General features: G+C 45.3%; 1 long non-coding RNA gene across 1 annotated transcript; it reads right to left on the minus strand.

Annotated features, from left to right (window-relative positions):
- Positions 1–3245: 3245 nt before the first annotated feature.
- Positions 3246–8285, minus strand: LOC139077391 (uncharacterized). Its single transcript, XR_011529887.1, has 2 exons — positions 7483–8285; positions 3246–5334 (listed from the first exon to the last, which is right to left on the minus strand). It is a non-coding gene; the product is annotated as an uncharacterized lncRNA (long non-coding RNA).
- Between the last annotated feature and the right edge of the window lie 7227 nt (positions 8286–15512).

The raw sequence follows: 15512 nt of genomic DNA on the forward strand, positions 1-15512 counted from the left end.
GATTATGATGGTTTTGATGTAGGTGGTAGTAGTGAGGAGAAGTAGTTCAATTCTGCACATATTTTAATGGTAGAGCCAAAAGAATTTCCTGATGAATTGGATGTGAGGTTTGAGGAAAAAAAGAGTTAAGGAAGGATCCAAGATTTTTGTTCTGAATGACAGAAAGAATGTAATTGTCCTTTCAGGGAAGACTATATGGAGTGAGTGTGGAAGAAGAGATTGGATGTTTGTTCATGGACATGTTAAGTTTGAGATGTCTATTGGACATGCAAGCGGAGATGTTGCAGATGCAGTTAAATATATGAGTCTGGAGTTCAGGAAAGAGGGACAGGCTGGAGATAAATACTAGGAGGTCATCAATGAATAAGAGGAGTTAGGACCATGAGGCTGGTGGAGCTCACAGAGGGAGGGAATGTAGATAGAAAAGTGGTCCAAGGACTGGGCCTGGGAGACTTCCAACACGGCCAGAGGTGGGGCGTAAGAAAACACGGAGCGAGCAGCATCAAGTGAAGTGTTTCATGGAGGAGGGTGAGACCAACCATTTTAAATGATAGGTAGAGTAGAATAAGGACTGAAAATTGACATTGTATTCAGGAATATGGAAGTCATTGGCGACTTGAAAAGGAACAATTTACGTTAGCAAATTCTATCAGCTCTACTTTCAAAGTGTATTTGGTTGGGAAAAAACCATGCTGGAAGTGGGTTTAAGGGAGAATGAAAGGAGAGAAATTGGAGAGAGTGAGTACAGACAAGGCTTTGGAGGAGTTTTGCTATAAAAGAAGAGAAGTGAAGTACTAGGAAAGGGAAGGAAAGTTGTTTTGTTGTAGATTTTAAGGGAGAACTAACGATATGCTCAGAGTATGATGAGTTAGATCCAGCAGAGAGGGAAAAACTGATGATGAAAGAGAGAGAAGGGAATATTAAGTAGATGAGGGAGATGGGATCCAGGCTTCAAATGGAGGGATTGGCCTTGATGGGAACGTGGATAATTTATTACAGACCTTCCATTTCTTTCATTGTTCAAACACTCAGTGTTATCCTTGACTCTTCATCTTCTCCACCCCCATCCCATATTTAATCCATTAGCAAATTTTACCAGCTTTACTTTAAAAGTTTGCTAGATCTGACTACTTCTTAATAAAGCCACTACTACCACGCTAGAATAAACCACCATCCTCTCTTATCTGCTCACTTGAATTGTCAATTTTCTTCCTTTCCCAGCTCCCATCATTGCCACCCTCCCCCATTCTTCTCACAGTATCCAAATAGTTTAAATACATAAATCAGATCATGTCACTCTCCTGCTCAAAACCCTCCAATACAGAGTCTGAGGACTGACACGACCCAATTTCAAGATTACTTTGAAGCTACAGTAATCAAGATAGTGTGGTATTGGTAAAAGAATAGACAAGGAGGTCAATGGAACAGGATAGAGAGCTCAGAAGTAGACCCACATAAGTATAGTCAACTGATCATTGACAGAGAATTCCCATATACCCCCTGGCCCTACCCCTGGACTGCTCTAGTCTGGGATGTTGACAGTGGCGGAGGCCTTGCATGTGTAGGGGCAGAGGGTATGTGGGAACTCTCTATATTTTTCTGCTGAATATTTTTTGCTCAATTGTTGTGAATCTTAAACTACTTTAAAAATAATATCTATAAAAAACAAACCAACCCTCCAGTGGATTACTAGCATTCTTAAAATTAAACCCAATGTCTTTCTCTTGGCCTTTAGGGTCCTACATGAAGTGGTCCTTGACCTAATTTCCTGTCCTTCAGCGCTGCACACCCTGCTCTCTGTTCACTCTGATCTTTTAGCTTTTCCAGAAGCATTTGCTTAACTCAAGACCAGATAAAGCCGTGGCTCCCTCCCTCACTTCATTCAGCCCTTTGCTCAAATGTCAAGTCCTGGAGAGAGGTTTCCTGACCCATTACCCTGCTTGAATAGCCTGTTAAATCTCTTTCTGTTTATCTTACTTTATTTTTCCTTACAGCTCTTATCACTGCCTGTATGTGTGTGTGTGTGTGTGTGTGTGTGTAATGTATATACATATTTTGGTCAATATCCTCACTAGATTATAAACTTCATGAGAATAGGGACATCTTCTGTTTTCTTCTCCACTGTATCACTATTTGTTGAATGATTAAATCTGAATAAATGGATAAATAAACAACTGAATATAGCAATGTGGATAGATCTTACAAACATTGTGTTAAGTGAAAAATTAAGAAACACAATGGAAATTGTAGCACAATACTATTTATGTAAATTATAAACACAAGCTTCAGGAAATTCAGTGGAGGAAAGGAAAGTCTTTTCAACAAACGGTACAGGTATGGAAAGAAAAATGAGCCTCAGTCCTCGCCTCATATTGCACGTAAAAACTAAGTAGAGATGGGTCATAGATTTAAACACAAAAGTTTAAACTATAAATCTTCCAGAAGAAAATATAGGAGAATGTCTTCATGAACTTAGGAGAATGTAAGCAAAGATTTCTTAGGTAGTACAGAAAAAGCACCAACCATAAAACAAAACAAAATAAAACAAAAAACTCTTATACAATTGACTTCATTAAAATAAAATATCTGCTTATTAAAAGATGCCATTAAGAACATGAAAAGGCAAGCTACAGACTAGGAGAAAATATTTATAGTATCCATATCTAAAATATGTAAAGAACTCCTAAAAATCAACAAAAAAATAGAAATAACCCAATTTTTTAAATGTACAAAAGATCTAGATTCTTTATAAAACAAGGCATGCAAATGGCCAATCAGTACATGAAAAGATACCCAGTATCATAAGTTATTAGGGAAATGCCATTTAAAACTACAGTGAGATTTTTTTTCTTATTTTTTTTTTGCTGAGGAATATTCACCTTGAGCTTACATCTGTGCCAATCTTCCTCTATTTTGCATGTGGGTTGCCACCACAACATGGCCACCAATGAGCTGTGTAGGTTAGCACCTGGGAACCAAACCCAGGCCACTGAAGTGTAGCACGCCAAACTTAACCACTAGGCCATAGGGCTGGCCCCAACAATGGGAAGTTCTTACACACCTGCAAGAATAGAGTGGTTGTACATCCCTGGTGGCAGTGTACAACAGCACAGACTGTTTGGAAAGCAGTTTCCCTGTTTCTTATAAAATTAAACATAAACTTCCCAATGACTCAGCAATTCCACTCCTGGGTGTTTTCCCAAAAGAAATGAAAATGTATGTCCACATAAAGATTTATGCACAAATTGTCATAGAGGCTTTATTCATAATAGTCAAAAAGTGGAGCCAACCCAGCTGTTCATCAACTGATGAGTGGATAAAGTATACTCACTCATTCTATGCAATACTGCTCAGCAACAAAAGGAATGAACCACATGGATGACTCTTGAAAACTTCCTGTTGAGTAAAGGAAGCCAGACATTAAAGACTACACACCGTAGGATTCCACTTCAACAACAGGCAAAACTAATGCAGGTGTAGAAATCTCAACAGGCACATGAGGAAACTTTTTGGGGAGATGAAATCCATATCTTGATTGAGCTGGTGGTTATACTTATGTATACATTTATCAAGATTGCATCAAACTGTGCAGTTAAGACTGGTGTATTTAATGAAAGGAAATTATACCTATAACACCACTTGACGTGTAGAATAATCCTAAATATTTTTCAGGGATCATCGTTACCTAAGAAAATATATTAAGCACATTAGAATAGGTCCCTTCTTGGGGAGGGAAGACATACAAAATATATTATAAATATAATACAACACAATAAAAACTCAGGGACTCGTGAAGATGGTATGCTATGAAATGAGGAGAATGACTACACAGAAAATTTGTACCCGAGATGAGAAAAGAAGGAGGACAGGTAGGAGGAGGAAAGCAAGGAAGTTAGGAAGGCATCTAGGGAAGAAAGCAATAGAAAGGTGAGAGAGAGGGGAAGGAAGAAGGAACTGAATCCAATCCTCTATTCCTGTTCTGTCCATTGTCTTCTCCCTGTAATCAGATCATAAGCCTTGGGAGGCGGCACTTTCTATAAGTCTTTGCACCTGTCAATGTCGGGATGCGCTGCCTGGCTCTGGCTGGTTAACAGGCAGCCAGAGACGGGATATCAAACACCAGGTGTGCATTTTGCAGCACAGACGCCCTTTTATTGGCATTCAAGAGCTGAAAACCCTGGTAGCATTTTATTAGAAGCAGTTTTAAGTCAGGGGCCTCTGTGATTTCATGAACCAGGGCGCCCCAGGTGACTCTTTCATTATCGGGAGGGGCCTCCAGGAGGCTCAGTCTGACTCACTACAGGTACATGGGTGTGGATTTTAAACACTCCCAGTGTGCACACTGGTTCCCCAGGACCCATGACACAGAGCCGCCACTTGCCCCTCGCCTTCCCTGGCTCACCCTCGGGCCTGCTGGAGCCCCTGCTGGACGCCTCGCTGGGGCAGCCACGGTTGCCCTCAATTCTGGCAGCTCTGTGCTCCCATTCTGGACCCGTGAGTTAGCTCCTCTCAGCCCTGCTTCAGCCCAGTTCAGCTCCATATCATTTAGTGAGCGCCTTCCTCATGTCAGCCCTGGGCTCGGTGCTGGGTGGAGGTCCCAGGAAGACTGAGTCATGGCCTTGCTCTCAAGGAGCTGGGGCTCAGAGTGGAAGACAGAAACAGAGAGAATTTCAAAATGAGGTGGCAAATGCTAAGAGAGCCACTGGGGCCGGAATGAGGCACTGGGCCCAGCCTGTGGTTTTAGGGAAGACTTCTCAGAGCTGATACCTAAGCAGAATCTTGAAGCTCATACACTTTCCTCCTGCTTTAGCGCAGCTCTGAGCTCAGCTGCTCTTCCTCCCTAGACATTCCCAGGCCCGCAGGGGTCAGCCGTGCTCCTGGCAGCCACCCTGCACATGCTTCACAAGGACTTTACTGATGGGGGAGAGCGTTGCCCCCAAGACGCTCCAGACCTCACATGGCCTACCATGAGCCACAGAAGACAGGGTGCAAGTCATAGTCCCACTTCTCACTTGCTGGGTGACTTGTGGCAATTTACTTGACGTCCCTCAGCAGGAATTTCCCCACGTCTAAAATGGGGTCAGTAACACCCTCCTAAGAAGACGGTCATGAGGATTAAGGAGGTCGTGTTTTCACCATCAGCCCCAAGGGTGGCACAAGGCGTATAGGAAACACCATCTTCCTCATCTTCGGTGGGTGAAGCAGGGGTTTTCAAACTGTGTTCCGCAGAAACCTCCAGTTGCAGTGGCCTGCTTGCTGGCAATCACTGGGTATTTACAAGGGGAAGTCGGCTTCCACATTTTTGTGAAAGTGGCACTGTCATCTTTTAAGGACCTGTGGAGACATTATTTATGAACCCAATTTCTCTTTTCAGTCTATCTGTAAATTACATTCTTATCATCATCCCATAGAGGTAAATTTATTCCCAAACGTAACCACAGATTACCAGAAATTAGAAAGTGTAATGGATAGGGAATTCATTACATTTGTTTTACAATGACCCAGATACATGAAGAAAGAGAGAAGAAGGAGAAGGAGGGAAAGGAAGGGGAAAGGAAGAGAAGGAGAGACAGAGAGAGATTGAGAGAGAAATGATACACATCTCCCAAAATTTATCTCAGCTCCTCACTACCTTAATACTTGTTCATCAAGCCCAACTTAACATTTCTCAATTCAAATGCTTTCCAAAATCCTGGTTCTATGATTCCAAAGTATAAAGACACTGTAGGTATTCTACTCTAGGTTATTCATAGAAAACCAATTCACTGAAAGTCAATTCAGCAAAGGATAATTTCCATAATGACCAATTAGTCAAATTTCCCAACTTATGTAATACAAGTTCTTTTCGACTGCTATGAAGCTACAGCAGTTCATTATGGGTGCTTTGGCCCAAGAGCGCCATGGGGAGTCAGGATACCTGGGATCTGGGGCCCTCAAATTCTCCTTTGCTCCTCAGTCTCCCTTTTGTCTGCTCTCCTACCTTCTCCTCTGTCTTTCTATATAACCACTTACCCCAAAAGGTAACAGCTTACAATAACAATAGCCATTTATTATCTCACACTGTCCCTGTGGGGCAGGAACTCAGGGTGGATTAGCTGGGTGATTTTGGCTTGGGGTTTCTTTGAAGGTTATAGACAAGATAACTTGTCATCTGAGGACTGGAGCTGGGGTATCTACTTCCCAGACGGCTCACCTAGGGGAAGCGCCTGATACTTAGCTTTTTGACTGTAGCCTAAGTGCCTGACATCAAGCTTTTGGTTGCCGAGGCATTCATTTTAGAGATCCTCCTTGAATAAGCACATTGCCAAGCACATGACTAGATAAAGAGCCAGGCCACCCACCCATGAAGTTCCCCCTTTAGACAGCCCTGAGTAACAGAGATAACTGACCGCTCGAGTGATCTGGCTTTTCCCTTCCTGTGCTTTAATCCTGCTCTCATGTTTTAAATTCACCCATAAAGAATGAACCTGTGAAACCCCAAGCTCCCCACTCTTGACTCCAATAAAGGCAGAAGCCCAGGTCTGTGCTGTCTGTCCCCACAACTTTGCTGTGTGACCCAGGCATGCCACGCACCCACCAGGACCTGTGAGCAGTAAGCCTTGTTTTTCCAAAGTTCCCTGAAGGTTGTTGCTGAAGTGTCTCTTGCAATCATAAGAACCACAAGGATCAGGCCAGCCACAACACTGCCTCCAGTTGGGGAAACTCTGGGGGGTTCCCTAAAGTAGTGTGGGCCCAGGGGGGTGGCCCAGGCCTTTCTAGCTGATAGCACCACTATCAATAGGCTGAGATCCGACCCAAATCTTCACTCAGATGGCTGTAGGCAGGAGGCCTCAGTTCTCGCCATGTGCACCTCTCCCCAGGGCCATTCAGGTGTCCCATAACATGGCATCTGGCTGTTCTAGAGCGAGTGATCCAAGAGAGAGCAGGTAGAAACTGCAGTGTCATTGCTGCAACATCTTCTTGGGGACACAGGCCATCTGTATCCAACGTGAGAGAGGACAACACGGGGCAGAGGTGACATTGGAGGTGGAACTCGCTGGAGGCTGGCTCGCACAGGCACAGTCTCCCCCTCCCTCGGATCTTCAGCCATAGCCTCGCTGCCCTCTCTCTGACCTCTCTCTGCCTCTCAGTCTCTCTGTTCTCAGACCCTCTCCTGTCTGTGGGATCAGCAGCCTGGCTGTGTCTTGCACTATTCTCCTCTCCATCTCCCTGCTCCTGGCCCCCTTTCCCTGAGCTCCAGGCCTCCTTCCAGCTGCACACCCTCCAGCCACAGCAGTGCAGAGCTGAGGCAGCAAACGGACAATCCTTGAAATAAGACCGAGTCAACTAAACCTATTAGAAATTGCCAAATCTATTGAAGACATTCCAAATTTATTGCTAGAAATTTTATAAAAAGCTAAAATTTTTTTATAGGTTAGTAACTTCAGTAAAATTGGCAAAAGAGTCCTTAAAATGCTAAAATATCAGCAAAACAGAAAATACCTTCACGAAGGATCAGCGAGAAATCAGTAAACCCTGAGGGCTTCCCAGGCGAAGCTCTGAAGTGTTGGCCATATGCAGAGAGGAACTAAAGTCTACTGATCGTCATCAGACTGCTCCTCAAACCGAGCTTGTTGTAAGCAGGTAAACCAGGCAGTGGTCATTCCAAGAATCTGTCCTTTTACAAATTGGCTTCCAGAGAAAGCTGCAGAGTCCTCCCTTTTTGGCTGTAGAAATCTATGTCAGCTTCCAGGTGTCTTTCTGGTTTAGCACCTTGAACACACCATCTCCCTAGTCAGGGGCATCAGCTTCTGACCGCTCTGCAGAGCCCCCCAGCATTCAAATATGCTGCAGCCCAGCCCCTCAGAGCTTGGTCTTGGTCATTTTTAGCCACCAGATAAAGCAGTCTTGCACTAATGGGTTCCACTGATAATTTCAAAGCAGCTTAATTCTCACAGCAACCCTATTACATAGGCGTTATCATTCTTCACACAGATGTCACAAGAGGCTGAGTGACTTGTCATACAAGGTCACACCAGAAGCAGATGAGTGAATATTCAAACCTTGGTCTATCTATGCAAGATCAAATCTTCCATCGGGACCTTGCCTCCACTTTTGACTGTAGATGGGAGGATTGCTTCCTTCTCGATGTCTTCAGTCACCGTCCTGTATTTCAGTCATGGGATTCTGGGTACTGGAGCCCCAGGGAGGGGCTGTGTGACTTGTAATGAGAACGCTGGGTCGGCTGGGAGTGGTGGGTTTGCCTTTGAGGGGAGACCTCCTCCTTAACGTTTTCCTAACTGTGTGCATTGTGGCTGCTAGTCCCCAGGCCTGTCACCTGCTGACAAGAAGAGGTGACTAAGTATACAGTGGACGTCAGGGGCCACCCACTCGCCCAGTGAGACACAAGCAGCCTGTTCTTCCCACCTGCTTCGGAGGATTCTCCTCAGGGCCAGCAGAGCCCAGGACTCACCACTGACATTGCAAGTGCTCATGGCTGATTAATCACAGCAGCTGCTCTCAGAGAAGAGGAGAATGAGTCATCATTTTAAAGGAACTTTCAAGCCACCAGAGAGAAAAAGGGAAAAAATCCTGTCCATCTCTCTTGCCCCGCTTCCTTCTACTTCTCTCTTCCTCCTTCCCCTTCTTTATAGCTTTCTCCCTCTGTCGCCCGAGCATTCCAGCTCCCTGTCTCTCTCTGGGCCTCTCTCTTTCTCTGTTTCTCTTGTGTCTCTGTCCCTCTCATCTAGGTTTTCCTTTGAGGTCAGGGACTAGCCCAGCTCTCCCATTGGGTCCTTGAGGCATTGCCTGGCATCAAGGGAGCCCAACAGACAGTACCTGAGAAAAGGGGAACTCACAGGGTGACAGCAAAGGGCACAGTATGGTTCTTAGGGGGCCACATCTGCCTCACTCATCAACAGAATTGGGCGACATCCTTGAATTCCTGTTCCTTTGCTGCGCTGACCCCTGGGGAAGTGAAGCAGGTGACAACAGGGGTCGTCTGGAGCAGAGAGGGCAGTGTGAGTGTGAGCCTGAGGCTGGAGGAGCACACCTGTTGGGCTTCCTGGGTTGCAGAAACCACAGGAGCCCACTTTAGTTTTCCAGGGGGCTTGGTTGCTCTATGGAATGTGACAGGGCTCTGTTAACATCATCGCAGGGTGGTGCGGATCAGTCATTTGCAGGTGGCAACCCAGAGGCTGCTGTCTGTTTATCACATTGAGAAACGGGCAGGAGAAACCCAGACCATCCCATGGGTACATCCCAGGCAGCCCTGACCCCCGCCTCGGGCTCCTCACTGTGGGGTGCTGGCAGGGCATTCGCTCTGTGCTCCTTTTTTGTACATGAGTCTGTGGAGTGATGCCAGGCATCCCCATGAGTATCCTTTGAAACACCAAGTACATCACAGGAGCGAATGAGGGCAGTTGGATCAAACTAACATCCACCCCTCAATGACAAACCGTGTGCGCCCAATTTTTATTAAAAATATATCATTTAAAAATATTTTTTCCTGTTCATGAAGCTCTATTTTTCCCTCAGCCCACAACTGTCTGCTCTATGATATCCTGACAGTGTATTTCCAGTCACAGTAAATATTTTGAATAAGACAGTCATCAAATTTCCACTTTGGATGTTATTTCTAGATTCTATCTGATGCTTCCATGAAGATAGCTTATTTCTTCCTGAAGTGGCTCTGGCTCTTTTTCATTCCTCTCTTTCTTTTCTTTTTTTAAAGGGAGAACAACTAGCTAGTTCCTTATATCCATTTCTGCACAGTTAGTAAGAGTCTCCTGCATTCCCATTTTAGAGTGATCTATTTCGTGGCAATGACGGAAATGGTTGACGGAGAGCAGAGGGAGATGGAATCTTGTAAGAAACCTCAGCAGAAGAGCAAGTGATCTGTGGAAGAGGAAATGAATTAACAGAATGTTGCTTTCGGATCCAACAACTGGGATCCATCCTGGGGCCAACGCCGGCCCAGGGCAGAACCGTGGAGCAGTGAACTTCGTCTTCAGAGTCTTGCCACCCCTCCCTCTCCTTATCCTCCAGTTTTGACATTCCTTGCTTTATTCATTCCTGAAGAGATGTTGAATATCTACTGTTTAGGTCTTGCTAGGGCTTCTTAAAATGTTATTTTAAAAGTCACTTAACTGGTCTTTATGTTGTGTTAAGCTGTAAAGTGGCTCTCCTAGGGTCGGTTCTTACTGAACCATGGCGCTCTTTGCTGTAGCCAACCCCGAAGTGAATCGGAATTACAGATCAACATGCAGAGGAAGAGGAAAGCGTAACTTTTCACTGCTTGGTGGCACGAACACATAAGGAAACGCTCTGTATTCTTGGCTGGAAGAGGCCCATGCATCAGCCCAGGCATTGAACTCGATGTTCCCATCTGATGAGTTCATTGCTATGAGAAAGTTAATTTAATTTGACTAGACCCTACATCAATGCCTTCGATGTGGTAACAGAATAGGCCATTATGAAAACAGCACTGCCAGGAGGAATATGGCGCCGGCTGGCCCACAGGAGCTGTCTAGAGGAGGAGCTAGAGCTCATGCACGTCGAAGATACAAGGCATAGTACAGCATGCTCAGCATGTAATTACAGCACGTAATACAGCACAATAAGAAAAGCTCAGAGGGTGTGGGACTTCGAGGAAAGACAGACAACAAAAGGAAGGTTTTAAGGAAGTGGCTTTTGCTTTGAAGGCTACATAGCATTTCTGCGGACACAGGACCCAGGTTATGGATGATCTTTGGCAGACTAAAGAATTTGGCTCTATCTAATGGGTTAAGAGACGGGATGCCAGATACACTGCTCATGGACTCAACCCCCTCCTACACCTACCTCCACCACACACACCCAGGGAAATACCAGGAACTGATCGTGCCACTTTCTCCTGGCCTGAGTACGGCCTCAGAATTCAGATGCTTCTCAGCATACAAACACGAAAATACAGAGTGTCTCGTGGCAGCCAAGGAGGTACCTGTTCAGATCTGCCTTCAGGAGAAACTTCCACCCGGAGCACAGCTGATTGACACTCTCTAGCAGCTGCACCTTTGGATCCTTCATGGACCTTCCTGGGGTTCACACCCGGCCACAATTGCTCTGGCTGCTCCTGGCCAATGACTAAGCATGGCAGGGCTGCTAGAATTGGGCCATTCCTGTCCTGGGGGGATTCCCCATGGGCAGCTTTGGTCCAAGGACTTCCCGCCAGTTGGCTGGGCCTTGCTAAAGACTGCTTGAAATCAGAGGCTCTTCCTGTCCCACCCTCGTTCCCTCTCCCCTTTCACAGGTATCAGACCTGCACTGTGGTCTGAATGCCTTCCCCACTTACTCCTGCTCCCACTCCTTTATCCTTCATGGGTATTTCACCTCCAAATCTCCTACACCTTTAATCCTGTCTTGGTATTTGCTTCTGGGAGGACCCAAACTGAGACAGGCCCATTCCCAATTGATTGAGTAGCATTTAAGTCAAAACCTTCTTGCCATTTCTGCTCTTGAAAATGGGAATCCATTGACAATTTGGAGGCAGGGGAATGACGTGGTTAGCGCTACCTAGTAGCGATGCGTGCAGAATGCATTCTGTGAGAGTGAAGGAGACCAATTAGAGGGAAGAGGCAGTGATTCAGGTGGTAAAGACCTGGACTAGGACAGTGGCAGTGGGAATCAAAAGGGGGTACAAGTGACACTGCAAAATTTACCTGAACTGACTACCCTTGTCACCTGCATCCCTCCTACCAGGGTGAAGAACAAGGGGTAAATAGTGGGGTTTAGAGGAAAGAGCACTGACACAGAGCTTAGAAAGCCTGGGCTGGGCTCCAGCACTAACTAACCAGGCACTCAGGAAATACTGCTATTGTGTGACCTCAGCTTCCATCACCTGTGAATGGACACAGTGGGTGGGATGACCTGATCTTGAAATTCCACTTCTGTCTGGACTGTTCCCACATCTTTTTAAACTTTCGGTAAAAATGTACATAACATAAAATTTACCATCTTAATCATTTCTAAATGTAAAGTTCAGGGCTGCTAAGTATATTCACACTGCTGTGCCACCATCTCCCCTATCCATCTCCAGAACTCTTTTCTTCTTGCAAAACTGAGACTCTGTACCTATTAAACACCAATTCCCCATTCCCCTCTTCCAGCCTCTGGCAATCACCATTCTACTTTCTGTCTCTATGAATTTGACTACTCTAGGAACCTCATATAAGTGGGATCATCCAGTGTTGATCCTTTGGTGACTGGCTTATTTCACAGAGCATAATGTCCCCAAGGTTCATCCATGTTATAACAGGTCTCAGAATTTCCTTCCTTTTACAGCCGAATAGTATTCCATTGTATATATATATATACCACATTTTGTTTATGTATTCATCCATCAATAGACACTTGGGTTGCTTCCACCTTTTGGCTGTTGTGAATAATGCTGCTATGAACATGGGTGTATAAATATCTGAGTCCCTGTTTTCAATTCTTCCGGGTAAATACTGTGATATTGTGACATATAATAAGAAATATGTATTTAGTCTTCCTTCCTGTTCTAGGCACAGAGCTCCTAAAACCCTTAAAATTTCCTAAGTGAAGAAAGCTATAAAGGTGTCTTTTGTTACGTTAATGGGGTGACTTTTGGAAAGCCCCTAGGTAATCAAAGGATGAGGACTGGTTGCCAGGGGAACCAACCATGTGATTAGAGGATTGGAACTTTCAGCTCCCCCCTTCTCACCTCTGGGGTAGGGAGAAAGGCTGGAGGTTGACTCAGTCGCCAATGGTCAATGATTTAATCACTCATGCCTATGTAATGAAGCCTCCATAAAAACCCCAAAGGACAGAGCTCAGAGAGCTTCTGGGTTGGTGAACACTTGGAGATCTGGGGCGATGGCGCACCTAGAGAGGGCATGGAAGCTCTGAGCCCTTTCCCGTAATACTTTGCCCTGTGCATCTCTTCCATCTGGCTGTTCCTGAGTTTTATCTTTTGTAAAACACTAGCAATCGAGTCAGTAAAATGCTTCTCTGAGTTCTGTGCTCCGCTCTAGCAAATTAATGTAACCCATGAGGGGGTCATGGGAACCTCCAATCTATAGCCAACAGGTCAGAAGGACAGGTAACAACCTGGACTTGCGACTGATGTCTGAAGCAGGGGGTGGAGGGCAGTGGTGTAGGACCGAGCCCTTAACCTGTGGGAGCTGATGCTATCTTCAGGTAGATAGTGTCAGAATTGAGTTAATTGGTTGGTGGTGTGGAAAAAACACATACATCATAAATGGTGTCAAAATCCTAACACCCAGAGCGGAATTGCTGGAGCATGTAGAAGCTTGCTCTTTTTAAAGCAGTGCCTTCCCAAACTTTCCAATGGAGTACCCACTACAGCCAGTGTGAGTGAATTCATACACTGGTAGCTGTCCAGAATCGGCCAAGATATCACAATCTCTTTTAAAACTTCACTCAAATTTGGCATTCTGCACCACATTGTATCCTTGTTTGTTTTAATATAAAAATGATGTTTTAAATTACACTCCAGTTGAAGGAAAATTTTCCTTTGCAGAGTCCAGGAAAGCCACTGTTCCAAACCATGGCCATTTATCCAGTGGCCTCCCCAGGCTCCACCATGACTGCTGTGCCCAGTTTGATGGGCACACAGAACTGGGTTATCTTCAAGATTCCTTCTAGCTCTAACAATCTATGACTTCAAGCAACACCTAGGGAATCTCCATGTTAAACAAAGATAAAATGAGAGAAGGACTCTTGTTACTAGCCAAGGGGAACGAGTCACTAGTTATGGGAGTTTCAGGAGTTCACATGTTTGTGACGGAGATTGGAAACGGAGAAGAACATTTCTAGAGCCGAAATGTCACAGAGGCATGGCCCCTCGTGGGTCTGACACAAGAGGAGCATTATGTTAAGAGACCCTGAGCCCTCGCCGGGCTTGTTTCCCGCTTCTGCAGCTCTGAGGGGATCCTAGAAGATTCTCCGGGCTATGACTCATCCGTATGTTACCATAACAGAGAATTGGTTAGCCCTGTTACGTGGACTCCTTGGAGAATTAGCGAAGAACCTCAGTGTGCATCCTATGTTGGATTTTACATTGTCCAAATATATAAATTCTCTTTTGGGGGTGTTTATGGTCAGAGTGGGAGGTATGTGACAAAGGAGCTATCACGGGAGACTCTTCATGCTTCCGTAGCAGCAATGCTGGGAAAACACCCTGAGCAGATGCTGTAACTATGCATGTAGACAATGCTAGGTTTCATCCAAGGAAACAGGAAAAAGAGGCTATTGGAAATCCTTCCAAACCAATTTAGCCAATACCGCAGCTGCCGATTCCCATAGGTTGAGCCTTTGACCAGAGCTGGCCATGGACTGGTTTGCATTTCAGTGCTCTTGATTTCTCCTGACAGCCTGTGGCAGAAGTGTCAACAAGAAGGGGGCAGCAGAAAAGAAAGTGAAAGCAGGCAGGAAAGGCTTGGGAAATCTCCCATGACAGTAAATAGTCTTGGATGAGTGAACGGTCACTTTAACATGAACATACTCCCTTAAGGGAGAGGAATTGAACTGAAAGTCAGAATTAACAGTGAGGGCCAGCCAAGTGGCGTAGTGGTTAAGTTCATATGCTCTGCTTCGGTGGTCCAGGGTTCACAGGTTCAGATCCCAGGTGTGGACCTAGCACCTCTCGTCAAGCCATGCTGTGGTGGCATTCCACATAAAATAGAGGAAGGCTGGCACAGATGTTAGCTCAGCGACAATCTTGCTCGAGCCAAAAGAGGAAGATTGGCAACAGATGTTAGCTCAGGGCTCATCTTCCTCACACACACACAAAATTAACATTAATATTAATTTCATATTGCATTACTTTCACATCCTCCTAGGATGTGAGGAAGATCAGAGTGGTCAATGCTCTCACAATATTTGCACACAAGTATACTCACACTGGGGATATCCCTTCCGAGTCCCTTTCAGGAAGGAAGGATTTATTCGTCCAGCTGCTAGAAGTGTAACCAGCAGACAGTCTTCAGCTGTCAGCTGTCTTCCGGAAATGATACAGCTGGAGAGAGCTGCTTTGCCTAAGGTCATGGTCCCTTCCTGAGACTGGCTGCATACCCAACATGATGCAGAAGGTAACTTGCAAGAGGTAGAGAGAAGGAAGACAGATCAGAAACGGCCTTGGGTTCATGACTGGTAACTGTAGTAGTGGCTGTGAGGTGGATGATAGGAGCCACAGACCTTGGGCAGCAGCAGGAGAGGCAGCTAAGACAGAGGTTGATGACCCCAGGTCCGCTGGTCTGAGAACATCTCCAGTGAAACCAGAGCAAGGCGATGGACCGACATGCCATCCTCCTCCAGTGCCACAATGAGAAGATGTGGAACATGTGTGAGCCCCAGGGAATATCCTGAATTAAGTAAGATGACCCCAAACTGGCATAGAGATCGTGAACTGACAGAGAAAATATTTAATGCCTAAGAAATAACTAAATTTATCTTTGCACACCTGTGATTGTGAACTTCATACCTGCTACCCGTTGTTTGCAGTTGAATGA

This window comes from Equus przewalskii, chromosome 19, assembly GCF_037783145.1.
Source record: "Equus przewalskii isolate Varuska chromosome 19, EquPr2, whole genome shotgun sequence".
NCBI classification, from domain to species: domain Eukaryota; kingdom Metazoa; phylum Chordata; class Mammalia; order Perissodactyla; family Equidae; genus Equus; species Equus przewalskii.